This window comes from Myotis brandtii, unplaced genomic scaffold, assembly GCF_000412655.1.
Source record: "Myotis brandtii unplaced genomic scaffold, ASM41265v1 scaffold161, whole genome shotgun sequence".
Classification (NCBI taxonomy): domain Eukaryota; kingdom Metazoa; phylum Chordata; class Mammalia; order Chiroptera; family Vespertilionidae; genus Myotis; species Myotis brandtii.
The window spans coordinates 658,078-665,420 of record NW_005355881.1 but is presented as its reverse complement, the minus strand read 5'-3'; the positions used below and the strand labels follow the sequence as shown (position 1 = coordinate 665,420).

At 38.3% G+C, this 7,343-nt stretch overlaps 1 long non-coding RNA gene across 1 annotated transcript; it reads left to right on the top strand.

Moving 5' to 3' along the window:
- The first annotated feature begins 977 nt into the window (after nucleotides 1-977).
- Nucleotides 978-3,234, top strand: LOC102263580. The gene is made up of 3 exons (XR_313347.1): nucleotides 978-1,056; nucleotides 1,370-1,502; nucleotides 3,086-3,234. It is a non-coding gene; the product is annotated as an uncharacterized LOC102263580 (long non-coding RNA).
- The last annotated feature ends 4,109 nt before the right edge of the window (nucleotides 3,235-7,343 follow it).

The following is a 7,343-nucleotide window of genomic DNA, read 5'->3' as shown; positions in this document are numbered from 1 at the left end:
CCCACTGGCCTTTCATTTCAGTTTTACTTCAGACACCCAAAGGTAGTTTAAATATAAAAAGTATTGTAATACACATGTATGTATAGGCTTGCAGCTTTTTAGCCCTCGCAGTACTTCCATGGATAGATGCCACGAGACAAATGAAACAGAGGCACATAGCACTTAGCTCAGTGGTTCAGCTGGCAGGCAGGGAGGGGGGCTCCAGAGCACACACCCAGCGCTCACCATGCTGGCGTCCTCAGCACGAGTCCACGAGTCCTCAGAGCCAACCATTTGGAGTGTCATCCGTAGTCTTCACTGAGTTAAAAATCACTTTTTAAGAAAATTTTATTTGGGAAGAGTTCTTTAGAATAGCATTATTGTTTTGTGCACATTCAATAACTACGCATTCCTATTGGCATCATACTATTTCCTAGGGCTGCGGTAAGAGACTTGGTGGCCTTGAAACAACAGAAATGCCTTCTGTCGCAGTTCTGGAGGCCAGAGGTCCAAAGTCATGGTGTCAGCAGCGCCATGTGCCCTCTGAAGGAGAGAATAGAGAGGAGAATTCTTTACCTCTTCCAGCTTCAGGGGGCTTCAGGTGTTGCGTGGCTTGCAGTTGCATCCCTCTGATCTCTGCCTTGGCTTCCCATGGCCTTCTCCCTGAGTCTCCCCTCATCTCAACCTTTCTCTCTTTATAAGGATTTGAGTCACTGGATTTAGAGCCCACCCCAAATCCAGGATAACTTCGTCTTGAGACCCTTAACTTGATTGCATCTACAAAGATTCTATTTTCCTAGCTATCAGATTCACAAATACAGGAAGGTTGGTATCAAGTGCCTAAAACTGCGTGTATGAGTGATGGCCCCTATCGGAGAGTACTTAGTATTTTTGTTAGTACTGCTAATTTACATTAGTAAGTAATAGTCATTTGACTATTATGTAGTATGTCATATTTTCTCTTGTAGCTAGATTTAATACAATTCATTTGTTTTGCAGCATACAATAGAACTTCTGATAGTCAATATGATGCCTTAATTACAAGTAATTTGGTCCCTATGTATGAAGCATTCCAAAGTAAGTATATGTTTAGATTATTAATTTAAAAATACTGAAGTGACTCTTTAAAGTTACAAACTAAACATCTTTTATTGAAATTTGTTCCTGATACTGAGTCATCTCATTTTAATGTTTTAAATATAGGAACAAGAGGCTCTCTGACATAATTTCTTTTTAACTTACTTCACCTTTAGGTGACTTGTTAGAATTTTGATAAATTTTTTAAAAATATATTTTTATTGATGCTATTTAAAGTACATGTCTATAATAGAAAATATTTGCATGTTCAATAGAGGTAGATATTTTTAACACCTTATTTTTTTATTTTTAGAAATATGGGATTACTTCCACAGTGTTCTTCTTCTAGAACATGCCAAGGAAAGAAATGGAGTAAATGTTGTTAGTGGACCAGTATTTGATTATAATTATGATGGTCATTTTGATGATCCAAGTGAAATTACAGAGTAAGTAATTTGAAACCAAATGGACTTTTTGATTTAGCAACTGAGCATCATGAAGGGAAACCTCAATATTTTAAATAAAAGCTTAGTATTCTAAATATTACATAGTATATTTACATTAAAACATCATTGTTGACTGTTTTTAACTAGTCTATCTAAATACTTAGCAAAAATTTTATATGGCAAAATTTAAACTAATGGGCAAAGAAATAATGATGTCTAGGAAAAGTTTAGCAAAATTTATATTTGGAAAAATTCTAAACTAATGGGCAAAGGAAAAAATGTGATTTTGTAAAGGTTGAGATGGGGAAGACACTGTACTGCTGATAAATATACAACTAGTCCAGAAATAAATAAAAACAAAAAACAAGTAGTGACAATTCATAATATTGTCCAATAGTAGATGACTCATAAAAATATCTTCCAGGAGAGGGTGTAGGCTTCATGTTGAAAGCTAGTCCTACTTCATTACATTTTTGTACTAAACCTGGTCATTATAGGTTGCTAAGAATTACCTTTGGCTGCAGCACAGAGGAATAGAGAGATTTAAAAGTTTCATCCATTATTTCTCCTTATTATCAAAATGTATAAAAGGCCAAACTAAACAATTGTATTGTCTAAGCCTAGATCATGTAAGTAAAGCAATGATTTCTACCTGTACCTTCTGATAAAGTAACATATATGACTAGTCAGTATGTGCCCCTTTGTGTTTCATTTGCTTTGTCCTTATCTCAGTGTTTATCCATCGTATATTACACCATTTCATAATTCTGCAGACAGCTAGATAGCACTTTGCTACCCGCTAGGTGTTTTCTAAGCACTCACATATATTTCATTTAGTCCACAAAACACCCTTTGTTAGATTCCATTAGCCCCCATTTAGAGATGAGGAAACTGAAGCAGAGAAAAATTAAATAACTTGCCTACGTTCCACAACTGGTAGGCGGTAAAGCCAGAATACAAAGCCAGGGCAGTGCTGAGTCCACGCAGAAATTCTCAGTCGCAATCCTATGTTACTACTTACACCAGCTCATATTGCTTTTAGAGGACTCATACTAGCTTAACCTTATTTTGCACTTAAAACTTTCAAAAGCACTTTCATGTTTGTTATCTGAAACTGAAGGAATGTCATGTCAGTTGTATGGATTTATCCCCATGTCTACACTGTGAAGTCGAGGAAACTTAGTAGGTCACAGAATGCTAGAGGATTCGAACACATCCAGACATCCAGTGGGAGTGCATAGCTAGAGTTGGAGTCTATTCCGGGCTTCTTTCTCAGCCTCTGCTTTTAGACAAGGTCACTATGAAGTACAAAGTCAACAAAACTAGGAAACACAGGAGGTGTGATTATCATGCTCTACTTTTCTTTGTATTTTAATGTTTCCCCATAATGGTAACATAACCAAGCCCGGACTTCAATAGATCTCTGTTCTGCTCATTGCCACGCAAAAATACATGGTATGCTTTTGTACTTTCTAGTCATTTACTTTCTTTTTACTTTGGCATTTCTTTAAAATATACATCAAGGCATTTATAATCTTTAGAAGTAAATGTATGACATCAAATCTTTTCAATTATGTTTTTAGATATGTCAACAGCAGTGTTCCCATCCCAACACACTACTTTGTGGTGCTGACTAGTTGTAAAAATAAGAGCTACACCCCCGACACCTGCCCTGGGTGGCTGGACGTCCTATCCTTTGTCATCCCTCACCGACCTACTAACGTGGAGAGCTGCCTGGTGAGTATGCAGCGGGAGAGTCCCTGGGACCTAAGGAAAGGATCAGTCAGAGCTCATCTGGGCTCTCATAAAAGTGGCTCTGACTACAATATATTCTGTTAGTGTTTCTGGGTGGAGGTGTATGAAAAATATCTAACTTAAAAACTTTTCCTTAGACTATTGGTCTTTATGTAATTAATTACAATTTGAACATGTATGTGCCTACATGAACATGTGTTTATATATGCATATTTTATGTACTTACACTTTATTCACACTCACTAATAAGGGAAGGGGTGGTGTCTTATTAATATTTTGATTCTGAACACAAACTTGAAGGTTCTGTCCCAAAGTTGGCACTAGATTTCTTGAATGAATGTGTAAATATAAAAACTTCATCAACTTGAAACATGAGATCTGAAATTAAATATACATATATAAAAATATAAATATACAAAATAACTTAGTTCAAGTAACATTCCTTTTTGAATATCATGTATTAGTCCACCTTAAAATCTTTCTGGTTCAAGGCAAATTATGTATAAATAGTTACTTCAACTTGCATATATGTTATTTTTTTTAATTTAAATTCTTTATTGTTTAAAGTATTATATAAGTCTTCTTTTCCCCCATTGACTTCTCCCCAACTGCTCCCACCCCACCACCTCCCCCAACACATGCCCTCACCCCTCACCCCCCGCATTCCCTCTTAGGTTGGGCGGTTTCTTTGATGCTTCTATGTCTCTGGCTATTTTTGTTCATCAGTTTATGTTGTTCATTATATTCCACAAATGAGTGAGCTAATGTGTTATTTATCTTTCTCTGACTGGCTTATTTCGCTTACTCTCCAGTTCTATCCATGCAGTTGCAAATGGTAAAAGTTCCTTCTTTTTTATAGCAGCATAGTATTCCATTGTATAGATGTACCACAGCTTTTTTATCCACTCATCTGCTGATGGGCACTTAGGCTGTTTCCAAATCTTAGCTATTGTAAATTATGCTGCTATGAACATAGGGGTGCATATGTCCTTTCTGATTGGTGTTTCTGGTTTCTTGGGAAATATTTCTAGAAGTGGGATTACTAGATCAAATGGGAGTTCCATTTTTAACTTTTTGAGGAAAATACATACTGTTTTCCACAATGGCTGCACCAGTCTGCATTCCCACCAGCAGTGCACGAGGGTTCCTTTTCTCCACATCCTCGCCAGCACTTGTCGTTTGTTGATTAGTTGATGATAGCCATTCTGACAGGTGTGAGGTGGTACCTCATTGTTGTTTTGATTTGCATCTCTCGGATGATTAGTGACTTTGAGCATGTTTTCATATGTCTCTTGGCCTTCTGTATGTCCACTTTTGAAAAGTGTCTATTTAGGTTCATTGCCCATTTTTTGATTGGATTGTTTATCTTCCTTTTGTTAAGTTGCATATTTGTTCTTTATAGAAAAAAATATGTATCCTGATAATTGTGTTTTACTGAAGTTATTCAACAAATATACTGAGAACCTATTAAGTGCACAGTATTGTAATATAAACTTTTTAGAATGCACAAAGGAGGAATACAATGTCTCTTCCCTTAAGAAATTCACATATAACTTTGATATGTAAATGAGATACATAAATGAAATATAAATAAATATAAATGAAATATAGACATGTAAATGGACCAGTTGATAATAGAAGAATTATTTTTCAAATTAAAAAGTAAGAGATGTCAGTAAGTTAGAATTAATTGCCAAATAAGGATTTAGTGTTTCAATCAATAAGGGTAACATAAAATGTGGCGAGAGTAGGGATGGGCCCTGAAGGATGGGCAGAACCTGAACAGACTGAAAGGATTAGGAAGAATCTTTCAAGAAGGGAGTGGAGAATGGAGAGGATTTGCTCTTTTACTGGATGCAAGAGCCAAAGGGAAAGCAAGAGAGACTTAAAGATGAATCAGAGATTTTAAATGTAGATAATTATGAAAAAGAAAGAGGAAAATTAGGAATGAGAACTATTTGGGCAGGTAGATAGAATAATTAAGTTCAGGCATGTCCAGTTTGTAGAAACAGGCATTCACGTGGAAAATCTCATAGGTTAGTAGAGACTGGAAATTAAAGCTTAGGTCTTAGGCCAGATTAGGATTCATCTCTGTTCTTTCAGGTGTTCCCCACATAACTGTCTTCACTATCCTATGTACTATGGGAGACACACAGATACATCAGACATGAATTCTATCAAAAGGGCTATCCCCCTCTCCTCCCCCTCTCCTCCCCACCGGAATCGAACCTGGGACCCTTCAGTACCCAGGCCGACGCTCTATCCACTGAGCCAAACCAGTCAGGGCTCTTTAGAAGGAAGATAAAACAACCTCAAAAATTTTCAATTGAGGGGTTATTTTAAAGCAAATAGATGAACCTGTGATGGCTCCCTGGCTGGTGATTCGCAAAGTTAGGGATGATTTGGGGGCTTTTAAGTCCGGTGCCATGTCACACTTTGAGGTTTGATTTTTGTGGAGGTCACAGAAGGTAGACCTTTTCAAGAAGGGACATTTTACAAAGGGTGTGTGACAGTGGAGGCTCCCAAGCAGGCAGCCATGGACGGCTCAAGGCAAGAAACTGAGGCAGGCCCTAGCCGGTTTGGCTCAGTGGATAGAGCGTCAGTCGTCCGACCAAAGGGTCCCAGATTCAATTTCGGTCAAGGGTATATACCTTGGTTGCAGGCTCCTCCCGGTCTGGGCCCTGACTTTGAACGCCAGCTTTGCCATTTATCATTGTGTGGTTTTGACTCCGTTATTAAACCTTGCTGAGCCTCAAACCCAAGCCTAGTGCTCCTCCATGGCATATTACAGATGCTGGAGAAATAAATGAATGGGCTATTGAACTTACTGAGGCAGTTTCCCAAAATGGCCAGCAGAGGGCTCTAGTTGCGCATGAAAGGCTTCACCATTTCTCTGCTCTGAAAGACGCCTGCCTTCCAAACCACCTTCTCATTTCAGCCACCCATCTTCATTAACCCATATTAATGCATAGTGCTGGGGGGACATTTTTCACAGTTATGTGTGTTACTATGTTTCCATCAAAGAGTCAGATCAGGTTATTCTAATTAATTACAATACCACTACTTCCTTGCCTGCTTCAATTTTTGTGTGTTTTTTTTTCTTATGCAATAGGCATGCATTCTCAATAGGGGCAATATTGAACCCAAGGTGGTGAAAATTAGTACTTGCTCCCCCAACCCCTACCCCCACAAAAAAATTTTTAGATATTACAGTGGTTTGTGGCCCTCAAAACGCCACAGTACATAAACGGGTATATGGTATATCTATGGTATTAAATGTTTATGCGGAGGACACAATTAGTAAAAAATATTTTAAAAGTCTCCTTGCGGGTGGGGTTTGCTATAAGTTAAACTTGAACTCAAGTGTTCCATTCTAATCATCCCCACAAGTTTCCCCGTGTGCCTGCCTTACTCCCTCCTTCCCATTTCCCGCCCCTGCATCCCCCAAGCAACCACGGATCTGCTTTGTGTCACTAAAGATTCGTTTGCTTTTTTAAGAAACCGTTATATAAATGGAATCAAACACTATGTACTCTCTGACTTCTTTCACTCGGTGCAATTATTGTGAGATTCATCCATGTTGTTGGATGTATTAATAGTCCATTCCTTTTATTGCTGAATAGTATTCCATTGTAAGGATATACCACAATTTGTTCATTCATTCACTTGTTAATGGCTATTTGGGTTGTATTCAGTTTGAGGCTATCATGAATAAAGCTGCTATGTGTATCCATGTACAAGTCTTTGAATGGATATATGTTTTCATTTCTCTTGAGTTAATACCTAGGAGTGAAATTACTGGGTTGTATGTTGCTCTTTATAAGAAAGGGGCTGGTTAAAGTCCCATTCCCCAGGCTATGGGGCCCCTTCCCCATGCCACTGGGAGAGGCCAGCTTGATTCAGGAGTCTTTCCAAGGGAGACCTCTTAAGTGATGCAGATACCCACACCCACCCTTTGGAGAGTAGGGAGTTGGCAGCCACTTCCAACTGTGCCAAGATGAGTTATGCCACCTCTCTCCAGAGAAGACAACACACACACACACACACACACACACACACACACACACACACACACACACACATAAT